We start from the raw sequence: 13300 nt of genomic DNA on the forward strand, positions 1-13300 counted from the left end.
AGGTAATATCATTGCTTCCACAAAATTATCTCTGCTTACAATCTGCTCCGATAATAGGAATCTATCTAACCTTGAGGCTATTTGATGCCTTCCTCCTCTTCTATTATTCTAGGTGTGGATCCCATTATTAGTTATGATATCTACTAGCCTCTGGTCATTTATGGTATCCATAAACAATTCCATATCTCCATCCATCCTTCTCATCCCTCCTCTTTTTTCATGCTAGGATTTAATCATGTTGAAATCCCCTCTTATAATCCATGGCATATTTTGGTGCAGAGCGCTCACATTTATTAAGCTTCTGATGAAGTTCTTTCTTTCTCCTGGGATATGGGGCCCATAGACCCCTGAAAGGAGAATACATTCTCTGCATCCAATATTTCTGAATTTACCAGAGAGTATTCTTGGCATACTTACCCAATCTTCAAATATTACTTCTTTTGGGTTCCACAATATGGCCAGACCACCTGCACTTCCCAGAGCATCTTGTCCTACTATCTCGTACCTAAGCTTGAAGTGTCCCATGATCTCCTTCAGTTTTAGTTCACTGACCTTGGTTTCTTGCAATATCATAACACAAGGTTTATCTTTCCTCAATCTTTCCTTGAGATATATCTATTTCCCTTTACTGTTCAAACCCCTTATGTTCCAGGTCGTGATTATCATTTCAACAACTTGGTTGGTTGGTGGAATACCTCTGATAATGGCACCACTCTTCCTGAATTAACAAGCATTTCTCCCACCATTTGGATGGATTCACTCATGGGCCATCTGCCCCTTTTTTTCCTCCTTTGCCTGATGCTCCTGCTTCCTGCCCCTGTCCCCCCTGTGATCCAAGATGCTCAGGTTGGCTTATCACGATCATTCCTAGTTTCATTTTATATTGTTGAAACATTTCTTTGTATAGTTGTTTTTGGTCTTCTAGGATGAACCTCTTATCCAGATGCCTCCATTCCTATAGTAATCTCTTCATTACTTGTTCCTCTTTGCTAAAATTTTCTTTCTGTGGGTCTATCTCCATTTGAATTTTCTCCATTTCCATTTTATTTATTTCTCCTACATTTTCTTCCCCTATTTTGATTTGTTCTTACTTTTTCCATTTATCTTTTTTTATTGGCTCTATTGGTTCCTCACTGCTTTCCTCATTAATCTATTCCATTTCCTCTTCCTGTAATACAACAAATTTATATTGATTTTCCTGTTTCTTCTATTTCTAAGGAGTCTTCTGGGTACTCATTGGTTTTTGATTCCTTTTCCTTCTGTGGACCTCCTGAAATCTCCCTTCCATTTCCTTACTTGCTCCTTCTTCCTTTTTTCTTCCCTGATTGGGCTCTCAGAAGTTCTTGGGGAAATATCTGAAAAGGTGCCCATATTCATGGCATCTCCTACACCTAAAAGGTATGTGCTCATAATCCAAAGGTTGTTGCTAGATTTCATCATGATATTCTACTTCTATGCAGTCAGGGAGAGGTTCTGTAATGTTCATGTAAACACAGATCTAGGCATAAGAAGTGTACCTTCCTTTTCTTGTTTTGTCGGCCACCTTGATGAAGGTCCAAATCGAGTTGCTTATTCCTTCTGGGATTTCCAGATTCCAAAAATCCATTGGGAGGCCAAACAATTAGACCTAGATTGGCACCGCCAACATTTTTTCCTGTTTCAGGTTATAACATTCTTCCCAATGGTGCATGAATAATCCAACATTATTGAAGAAATAAGGACCCTCCTCAAATACCTTTTCTTTGTCTTCTAGGTTAGAGAATACTACTGAAAAGAAGCCTTTCGCTCCTAGTTTCAGATCTATGTGACCTTTCGGTTGCCAGCGGTGTTGTATCCATTTAACCAGTTCCTTCTCTATAGGCCAGGCCCCTATGAATTTGTAGATCAACGCATGATCTTTCATAAACCCCCTATATTCCTCCAGTTTGTTGTTGGGAATGACAAACCTGGGTTTTTTTGTTGCTTTGGGTAAGAATTTACCTCCTAGACCAGCTTGCCAACGCGCTCCCATGACCGGTGTGTCTTTGCTCCTTTTTCCATGACTTCCCGTAGTCCCATTTCTACTTGCTTCTACCACCGTCACATTCTTATAGGAGGGGATTGCTCCCCCCCTTCCAGGCTCATCATACCTCCGTCAGTCTGCTCCTGCCCTAGTCAGTCTCCCTCTACGATCTGTGTTGTTGATCTCTCGTCCGGATCCACTATATCCCCTGTCCTCTGTTGTTGTTGCAGGCTTGCCAGGGAAAACCCGCATCAAACCCTAGCCACTTTCTCCACACCATGATAATGTAGATCCTGATTATGTCTGTGATGCAAGAAATTTTTTTGGGAGGATGAAAATGCTAGACCTTCCTCAAACGTTTTTACATGAAATTAAAATTTCTTGTAATCATGGACATAAAATATTTTCTGTTTCATCCTTAGATTTTGATCTCAATGCCTACAATTTTAAACCATGTTACTATATTTTAAGTAGAATATACTTAGATCCATTAAACCATACAACTCTCAAAATCTTAGGTTAATTTTAGCTGAAAAGAAGGAAACTAAATGGGCTTTGAAATTTAGATTCAATGCTTACAAACAATGATTAAAAATGGAACAAAAATGCTCTGATAAATTTTACCCACCCATCAATTTTCAAGACCTTTTCTATTATTCTGAACCTAAACAGAGAGAGTAGAAGAAGAAGAGGAACCTAGATGAGGTGCACCTTGACCTACTTGATACTTTCAAAAGTTGGGCATGCCCTTGACTAGAAGAAGAGATTGACCAACATTTTTATAAATGTTCTTTCTTCCAGTGTTTTCATTGCTACCATGCATAGGTAGACTCTATAAGAAGTTGAGGTTATATTTTGTTTGTTATAAGAGGTAATTCATGAGTATCTTTATCTAGTTAGGAAGTAGTTTGGCAGGGTTGTTCCTCTTGCTGATAACTATTATGTTGCATTGTATTTTTTTTTAGTGATAGATCCTTCTATTAAATCCACAAGCACACTTTGTCACCCATGGAAATATCCATTTATTTCAGGATGAATGAGATGGAGACCAAAAAGTTTGAGAGGAACTTTATTGTTGTAGATGAGAGGAGTTTTGTGAGGTGAGAGGAGTTCTGTGACATATATTTACGAATGCACTGGACCATTTTAAGACACCAATCATCTCCATGCCACAATAGTGGATCTCTATTGCACTGAGGGAGCAACGATGAAGTATTCCATTGTAAAGAATTGGTATGTAAGGGATGAGAAATGCAAACATGGGATTTATAATTTTATTGTGAAAATAAGTTTGTGCGATGGAGACAAATCAAGGATTTTGTGGACCTGAGTATAGAATGGTTCAATAATCACCTGGAAATACTAAAGCATTATTTTGAAAGGTGGTGATGCAATTGCGTAGTTCTATTCTATCGCCTTGAAAAATAGCTATCAATTGGGGGGGAGATGGTCCATATAGGGAAGAATTGTAGGGGTAGGATTGTTTCTAAAATTATATCTATAGGAAAGTCAAGGAACTACTACAGAGGATTCGTGCAGGTACAACCAAATTCTCATAATTCAAGGATTTTTTCATAGTGTGATTCGATGCTCATCGGTGACCAGGAAGCTACAAATAATTATCATTACATTCATGTACAATTGAGTTGCATTCTAAAGTATCTAATTTCATTTATTGATAGTCCTTCTTATGTCCTTGTCTCTCTTAATTTCATTGTGGTAGGATTGGAATGGGTTAAAAAATCAAGCATATCATTAAGTAAAATAGACACCCACATGTCACTACATGTCATTGTGCATACTCTTTGTTTTTTACACAATTAGAAGTGAGCAATATGATGTGTGCACAACTAAAAATCCTAGCAATTATGATGAATCTAGTCTTTGCATGGAAATTGAAACCAAGAATCATAAAATATCAATAAATTTGTGTCACGGAGTAAAAGACAAAATAAAATATTCTATGCTAATTTTGTCTATTTAGTGCAAGATACTACTAATATTTCATAATTTTTAGAGATGGTGGATGTCATGAAGATGCCCTCAAGAAAAGTTACTGACTTGAAGATAATATGGTCAGTGCAATTACTTACTTTAAATACGCTAAATTTAGGTAATTAAAACAAGTTCAAAAATCATTAGAAACACCACCCTTTCTTATTTTAAATATGCTAAATTGGGGTAATTAAAGCAAGTTTGAAAATCACTAGAAAGACCACCCCCACGTCATTTTATTTCCAATTGTACAAGATAATATTGAATAAAATTATGAGCACTTCCATTTAAATTGACTGTACATCAAATAACAAACAAGGTTGATGATTTTAAAATCTATGTCCATCATTAAATATAAGATATGACAAGGATGTATCATAATTTGAAAGGCTATATCCATCACCAACTATAAGATAAGAGTTAATGAGATGAGAAAATGTTTGTCTTGATATAACATGTAAACACCATATTACTCATAATTCATGTGCATTGTATCTTATTGTGCATATTTTAATTGTATAACTTCAACCTGGGTAATTTTTTACATTTGAATTGTCAAATATGTAGAAGTTACATTACACTAGCTTAAATCCACACACAAATAAAATGTCAAAATTATGGCAGGGAAAGAGTAAGAATTTTCACATTGTTTTAAAATTTCCCCCCGGTTTGTGATGAACGAATTCAATTTTATTTTTGGTGGAGTATTAAGTTATTAACTGAAGATAAAAAAATGTTATTCTCTTAAATCACTGAAAAAGGATATTTATATAAAAGTTGCATTTCATGTACCTATATCTACCCTGACGTAACTATAATATTCCAACTCCATTTTTTTTATATAGAAGTTACCTCTCATGTAGCTATAGAAGTTACATTTACGTGTTTTAGATAGAATTTAAATTTTAGATAGCTATATCTACCATGAAATAACTATAATATTCCAACTCCATTTTTTTCACACTTTTCAACATTTTAAAGTTTTGTCTATTTTAGTGTGATTATGCAATTAAATAGTTGATATTGTTTAAGACATCTCCTATTTCCAACATTTTGAATTCTTAAGTGGGATCTTGGGTAGGTTTTGGTTACTACCATATATCATGTTTTAAGTACATGGTGTTTTATAATTCACTCGAGACTTTAGGAGAAACCTTTAATTGCATGCTTGTTTCCATTATAAATCTAACATTTGCAGCCTTTTCCACGTGAAGAACCCAATAGCCCATGTTGAACATCAAGCAAGTACCTAAAAAATTGGGGAATATCAGTTATTCTATTTCTAGAGGGGGATAGATCCAGAGAAGTAAACAACGACTATCATAAATGGCTTTTGTCGGGTTGTATTTAATGAAATCCAACTAGAATTTGCGACTAAAGTAAATCAATTGATGAAGTTGAAGCTTGAAGGTAGTGTTTAATAGGTGTTGCAAGGTATCTCTATAACACTATCTATCTACATGATTCTAAAGCCATGAGATGGTGTCTCAGTAACACTATTTTCCAGTGACACATGTTAGATGTAGATTGTTGGAAATACTGAGGGGGGGGTGAATTAGTATTTTTTTTTCCCATTATTGTTTCACCAGTTAAAACATATATATATTCAGAACACAAGATGAACAGCAAGAGTAAATGCTTTTATTAATATAAACTGTGCAGTAAAATAGATACAATATATATATGGCTACAATCAGTTGCCAAGCTCCAACTTAGACTTTGGTGAGGCTCCAACCTCCAGAGCACCAACTCTATTTTGCTAAGACACCAATCTTGGACTTAGGAGCACAAACTCCCAAGGACTTCTATCCTTCCTACTTCTAAGGCATCAACCCTAAGGACTCCAATCCTAATTACTTTCAAGGCACCAGCCCCAAGGACTCCTATCCTTCTTGCTTCTGAGGCACCAACCCCAAGGACTCCTATCCTTCTTGCTTCTGAGGCACCAGCCCCAAGGACTCCAATCCTTCTCACTTCTAAGGCACTAACCCCAAGGGTTCCATCCCAATCTTGTTAAGGCATGTTTGATAGTAATCTTTTGCTCTCAAAAATCTTATCTGCTGAGTTCTGTCTATTTACAGCTTCACGATAGTCTCCAAACTATAGTATCAATGAAAACCAATCTTCTTATGAATGAGTCTTTACAACTCTACACACTGCCCATGCATAGTCTCCAATAGCCTTCATGCTCTCTGATAATGTCTTCACACACTCTAGTCAGTCTAATGTTAGCTGCACTCAACTCTGCATAAAGAACAACTTCTTGTTCAAGCTTATGTTCCCTGCTGGCTACTTCTCCCCTTCGACTGTCTGCTGTCCTGTTAGCCCTACGGCCCTCTTCCTATTTTGTTGGATCCTCTCGCTACCTCTGTGTCCTCTAGCTTATTTTCCACAGCGTTCAACATCGTTCAACAACATTCACCGCTGCTGCTTCTGCTATCTCACACTCTGGTTCTTCACCATACCAATGACAACAACAGTTCTCTATTTTTACTGTTTTATACATTCCCATGCCTTCGTTCATTAATTTCCGCTTACACCGCCTCTTATACTTCCTCAATGCTCACTATCATTTCCTCTGTGATTGCTTGCTTCTTCAGCTTCCTAGCTTTCGATTTCCTCTGTCTATTCGTGCTCTCACGATACGTTGATTCAATGGTGAGGATCGAGTCATACGCAGAGGACACATATTCAGAAAACTGTAACAACGCTCCTTTCGATAATGATAGCAGGCATACACAGGGATGGCATTATTTAACGGACCTACCACATCCTAATCGCAATCTCCATCCACATTATTTCAGCCTCCTGAACTATCGGAACCATTATCATATGCATTTTAGCCCTTCAAACCGCGTGTAAGGCAAATATGTAAATACACAAGAAATATGAGCAAAAACAGGTGAAAAGGCTAAAGGGTGGACTTCAAGAGTTATTTTACTCGCATATATTCCGTATCGGGTCTGCTACATATATCGCAATTAGAAATCAAGGTTTCCAGGGTCCTTTATACATCGAGCCGATGGCATCGTCGATGGCTGATGGCCGATCCTCCTACGGATGCGATATAATCATTAAGCCATGTTACGATGTTGAAGGAGGTCCGCATGCTTTATTGCAATCATGGCTTTGCAAGGTCAGATAGGCAGACGTAATATATAATACACCGTTTCATAATGTGCATTGGGTCCGTGTTATTATCACAATCACAGTTTTATTATGACAAGGCTTTAAGCACTGCAATATATAACTCCCGATATGACGGACGCAATATTATTATAGACTACTTTTAATGCCTCTGTCGGGTCCATATATATATATATATCGCAATCAGTGGTTTGGGGGTGACAACCCTTTATACATTGCGATTACCGTGGATGTGATATTATATTAAGCCATGTTGTGATGTTTCATCGGGTCCGCAACGTTCATTACTATCGTCGATCACAAAGGGGCTGATTACCACTGTATGAATTCACGCAAAATTCCCGATGTGATAATCGCTATTGGCGATCACAACATATCGGTAGTTGCAGTGGCAGCATATCAGTGGTCACAGTTTCAAGTCCACTCTTGCAATCGCAATCAGAGGTTTTGGGTGGAAGGGCCTTTACCACTCCCGATACATAATCCTGCTCCATTGTTTTAACTTGTTTATATGCTCCCCTGTTTATGTATATGTAGATGGGTTTTGGCCTTCGATAGCTCCCGATTGTGTAATCTACTTCCTCTGATGGCTTTGTTTTGGCATTTTTTGTTGTTAAATGCATCCATTGCTCCTCCGATGGCTCCCGATAGGGCAGTTGCATGAATACATGTGATTTCTGCTCCTGATAGTTGTTAAATGCATGCGTATAAGCTCTCTTATCGCTCTATTTCTGTGTTTCCTCCATTTTCTCTATGTGCTCCACTTCATTGGTATATATATCTGACATATACATATATATGGCTCCACTGGTGGTGCTTCATGCTCTATTAGCTCCTCTCGTCTCCATCTGCTCCTTTGGTGGCTCTGTCTACTCCTGTTTTCTCCTCTTCTTTGGCATATATATATATATATATATATATATATATATATATCTGTGTGTGGCTACTCCTAAAGGTCCTTTGTGGGAATGTATTACATGCAGTACTTTTCCGATATGGCTCCTCTTGCTCTGATATGCCTCCTTGCTATATGGTTTCTCTTGTAACTCCTCTTGCTTATGGCTTGGCTATCCTGATGGCCTTGCTCTTGTCACTTCATGAATCTGATCTGCATCCCCTGGCTTCATGTCATCCTCTAATATCCAGAATATATCCATATTGACATTGATGACAACCTAGGACAACAATCTCCCCCTTTGTTATTGATGGCAATATTCTTCTTCTCTCCCGCTTTGACATCAATTGCAAAGGAGTGCTCTGGGACTCCCCCTATCAAGTTGCTTTTGTTCTTCATGAATGGTAGATCTTCATGGGTCTGTGACTCCCCCTGTCATAGTGCTATTCTTCTTTTTACTCAAGATAGAAGGATTGATGCTTTATCATCAATTAACACATTATTCCCTCTTCATGTCTGAGAACTGCTTTATCATGGCTTCAACAATGCTTAAGGATGCTCTACTTTAATGCTTTCATTCAGATTGCAAACGGCCATACACTAAGTGTCCAAGTCCAAGCTTCTATGCTTCAATCCATATTGCTGTCTCCACAGGTAACATGAGAGGACTTCATAGTCTGAATCAAGAGAAAATGCCCCTGAGATTGTCTTTCTTGCTATCTTTCTTCAGATCTGAGTTCCTTTGTGTCTCTGTGCTTCCCCTTAAGTTACTACCATCTAGTATTCAATCATCATTGCACTTGGACAAAAATGTGAGGGGTTGTGCCTTACTGTTGCTATATTTCTTAAGTGATCTGTATCAGCTTAAGTTATGCTTGACTGCACAACATTCTCCTTCCTATGAGACATCTTTTCCTTGTGTTCTTGTACATATCTCTGCAGATTCAGATATCCAATCTGTGATTGTCCTTTAAATTTATTCTGCTAATTTGCATCTTCATGCAATGCTTCAGTTTTTTTATATGCTGCCAGCTGCTCTTACTTCAAACTCCATTCCAGATGTATCTGCTTGTTTGAAGACTACCTCTATTAGTGTCCAAAATTTATCTGTTCTCACATTAAATTCCTGAGTTAAGACATAAAATTCTATGATAATAGCACCATGGTTGTTTGCCCTATTTCTTTAACAATAGTCCAGAGCATGGTTATAAGATCATATGCTTCAATGTAGTGCTCTTGAGAACATGATAGGCTCCCCCTAGCTTTATGCATCATCTCCTCTTGGCAGAGTCTTCTTATAAAATGCTTAGATTGTCAAAATTTAGGCCAGTGACATATGATGTTGGCTGAAGAACTCAAGGGACTTTCGGATTGTATTTCCTTCCTTCTCCATACTTGTGTAACTTTCTTCTTTTGCATGGTTCTAGCTTGTGTAAGAGCCAATGTTCAGTTACAATCATGTGCCATATGACCAATGTTATGACACTTGAAGAATTCTACATTGTTAATGAATAAGAATTCATGATTTCTTCCCTGAAAATTATTTCTTGGAGGTTGTCGGAGACTATAACATCTATCTCTATGAGATGGTTGGGGACCATAACATCTATCTTTATGATATGCTTTACAGTCTTTTGCCATGTGACCAAAGTTTGAACAAGAATAACAATAACCAAAAAATGAACTATGATACCTGGGAGATGGAGGTTTCTTTGATGTACTTCTGAAGCCTTTCTGCCTTGAGATCCTTTGATGATAACCATTGCCTCTTACCTCTTTGACATCATCTAAATTTCTTCTTGGAGAAGGAATTTTTCTTGGAATAGGATCTCTTCTATTGTAGCCTTGATATTTCTCCTTTCATTTAGTAGAACTGGGAGTATCACCATTTCTTTATGGCTTCTTCACATCTCTTTTGTTTAAAGCATTTTCATTCTTGTTTGAGGATTCACCTGCATACCCGAGACCTGATTTATCAGATGGACATCTATGATATCTGAGCATGTCATCCAAGGCCTAAGAGCTCTTCAAGATTTTGTTCATCCCTTCAACCTTTTCTCTGAGGAGGACAATCTCTTCTTCCAATCTTTCACACTCATTATTCTTCTTAGCAAGTTGTTTCTTAGTTTCTTCCTTGATACAAGTAGCTTCATCTGCTTCTATTTTAAGGGAGATGATATTTGACTTCATTTTGAAGATTTATTCATTCTTTGCTTGACTTCTTTCCATTCTCTTCTCAGCTCCTTATGCCTGTTTCCTAGCTTCTTGTAATTGGGACTTAAGGGAGGCGACCTCTACCTTGTACTGACCAATCTCTTCTTCAAGTTTTTTCAAGCTCTTGTGCCTTTGTTCAAGTTGGCTTGACAAGATATCTTCCTGCTTCTTTTCTTTATCCAATTGATTTGTCATGGATATGACTTCTTCATGATGCTTTCTTTTGCTTTGATGATATTCCTTCTTAAGCTTGGCAAGCTCTTCATCCCTTTCTTGTACTTGAAGCTTGATGAGGTCAAATTTCTTTCTCGTTTGATCTTGGTCACCAACTGGAGCTATCTTCTTAAGTGCCTCATTTTCCTTTTTCAAACTGTTAATCTCTTCCATGGCAATCATAAGATGATCGAGGAGTTCTTCCACAAAATCTTTTTCATTCTCTTCATCTTCTAGGTCTGTTTTAGCCTTGATGTCATCATTCTCATGTTCAGTTTCTATGATGGGTTCTAGATTTCCTTCTAGATTTCCATCATCTTCTTGACTGATGGTCATGGTCAATGCTACTTTTGAGTGAAGATCATGATGTTTGTCCCATATGCCCTTTGATGATGAATCTTTTCCTAGATTGTTCTTTACAAAATTAGGGAGCCCATTCAAGATTGCCTTTACTGCTTTTGCATTGTACTCCTTGGATTCTCTATCCATCCTGCTATCATCAATCACTGATTTCTAGATTTCAATGCCTTGAGTATGTAAGAAATTCCTCATTCTAGCTTCCCATGTTTTAAAGCTCCCATTGAGCCTTGGAGCTTCCTCAAATTGATTGTCTTCTATTTTAGTAGTAGAGGGAGACATATCCTTAGCAGGATGGGATATTTTCTTCCTTGACTTCGCCATTTGTGTTCTAAGGTTCAACCTTTAAGCTGTTAGGCTTTGAATGAAGGTACTGGCTCTGATACCAATTGTTGGAAATACTGAGAGGGGGGGTGAATCAGTATTTATTTTTCCCACTATTTTTTCACCAGTGAAAACATATATATTCAGAACACAAGATGAACAGTAAGAGTAAATGCTTTTATTAATATAAACTGTGTAGTAAAATAGATACAATATATATATGGCTGCAATCAGTTGCCAAGATCCAACTTGGACTTTGGTGAGGCTCCAACCTCTAGAGCACCAACTTTATTTTGCTAAGACACTAATCTTGGACATAGGAGCAGACACTCCCAAGGACTTCAATCCTTCCTACTTCTGAGGCATCAACCCCAAGGACTCCAATCCTACTTACTTCTGAGGCACCAGCCCCAAGGACTCCTATCCTTCTTGCTTCTGAGGCACCAGCCCCAAGGACTGCTATCCTTCTTGCTTCTGAGGCACCAACCCCAAGGACTCCAATCCTTCTCACTTTTGAGGCACTAACCCCAAGGGTTCCAACCCAATCTTGGTAAGGCATGTCTGATAGTAATCTTTTTCTCTCAAAACTCTTCTCTGTTGAGTTCTATCTATTTACAGCTTCATTGTAGTCTCTAAACTATAGTATCAATGAAAACCAATCTTCTTATGAATGAGTCTTTACAACTCTACACACTACCCATGCATAGTCTCCAAATAGCCTTCATGCTCTCTGATAATGTCTTCACACATCACTAGTCAGTCTAATGTTAGCTGCACTCAGCTCTACATAAAGAACAACTTCTTGTTCAAGCTTATGTTCCCTGCTGGCTACTTCTCCCCTTTGACTGTCTGCTGTACTGTTAGCCCTGCGGCCCTCTTTATGTTATGTTGGATCCTCTCGCTACCTCTGTCTCCTCTAGCTTATTTTCCACAACGTTCAACAACATTCTGTTGGCATTATGATTCCGGTATGGCTCTATGTTACAGGTGTTGTGATTGATGGCAACTCGCTTAAGTGGCAATGCTCTGTTCAGGCTCTCAATATGTTGGAAATTAAGAGGTACGCAGGTGAATGGTTCAAAAGGTGCGGACCTGCAGGTACGCCGGCCAGGAAGTGCGTACATACCCGTAGGTACACCATGTAAAAGGTGCGGACCCCAGTTCACTCACTTCTAGGCAGAGAAGCGCACTCACGTGGGGTTTCTTATGTTTGGCCCGTGGTATTTAGCCCGGCGTTCTTGTTTCTATGGTTTTGGCCCGTGGTATAGGATCTAATTTAGCCCCGGTTTGGATCCCTTGTATTGGGTATTGATGGTTTTGTCCCATGGTGTGAATGAGGGCTTGACTATAAATAGCGAAGGAGATCACTTGGCCAAAGCATCTTTTTGAAAATTCAATATCTTAAGATCTGAAATATTGGGTTATCGGTTTAAAAGCTTGATCTATATAAAAGTGAAGTTGAAAGTGAATCTATGAAGTGTGATATCTCGGGCGCATGATAAAATCTGGGCATCTGACTATCTGTGGTACACTGGTGGACTGCCAATTTGAACCTAATCAGAGGTTCGCAGGTAATTAACTGTGCAAGTGCGGAGGTACGTAGAGCAAAAGAAGGCGCAGTGCGTGGGTACCTAGAGCAGAAGAAGGCACAGTGCGTGGGTACGCAGAGCAGAAGAAGGCGTAGTGCGATAGAAGGTTCAGGTGCGGAGGCACAGTAAAGATATGCGACGCGACAGAAGCCGCAGGTGCGGAGCTACAGTAGAGGTACGCGGCGCGATAGAAGCCGCAGGTGCGGAGCTACAGTATATGTACGCGGCGCGACAGAAGGTGCAGGTGCATAGATACGCAGTGCAGCAGAAGGCTCTCTGCGGGTATACGTAGGGGAGTAGAAGGTGAAGTGCGGAGCCATGCAGGCCAGATAAAGAAAAACTGCGGATCTGTCTTAAGACTTTTTGTTGGCTGAATTTTTCTGTTGATAAGGTGTTCTGGGTTTAGTTTACTGTTATTGTTGATCTAGTTATTGCATTTGACTGTGTGATTAACATGTACTTGATGATCATTTGATGTTCATGGATCCAGTTTGAAAATTTATGAAAAGTGGTCCTTAAAAGAAAAGAAGTAGGGGGTTGTAGCTCCCTTCCATAAGAGATTGG

This window comes from Pinus tabuliformis, chromosome J (genome assembly GCF_031772625.1).
Source record: "Pinus tabuliformis cultivar Carrire ecotype Pingquan chromosome J, CPIR1, whole genome shotgun sequence".
In the NCBI taxonomy this organism is placed as follows: Eukaryota; Viridiplantae; Streptophyta; class Pinopsida; order Pinales; family Pinaceae; genus Pinus; species Pinus tabuliformis.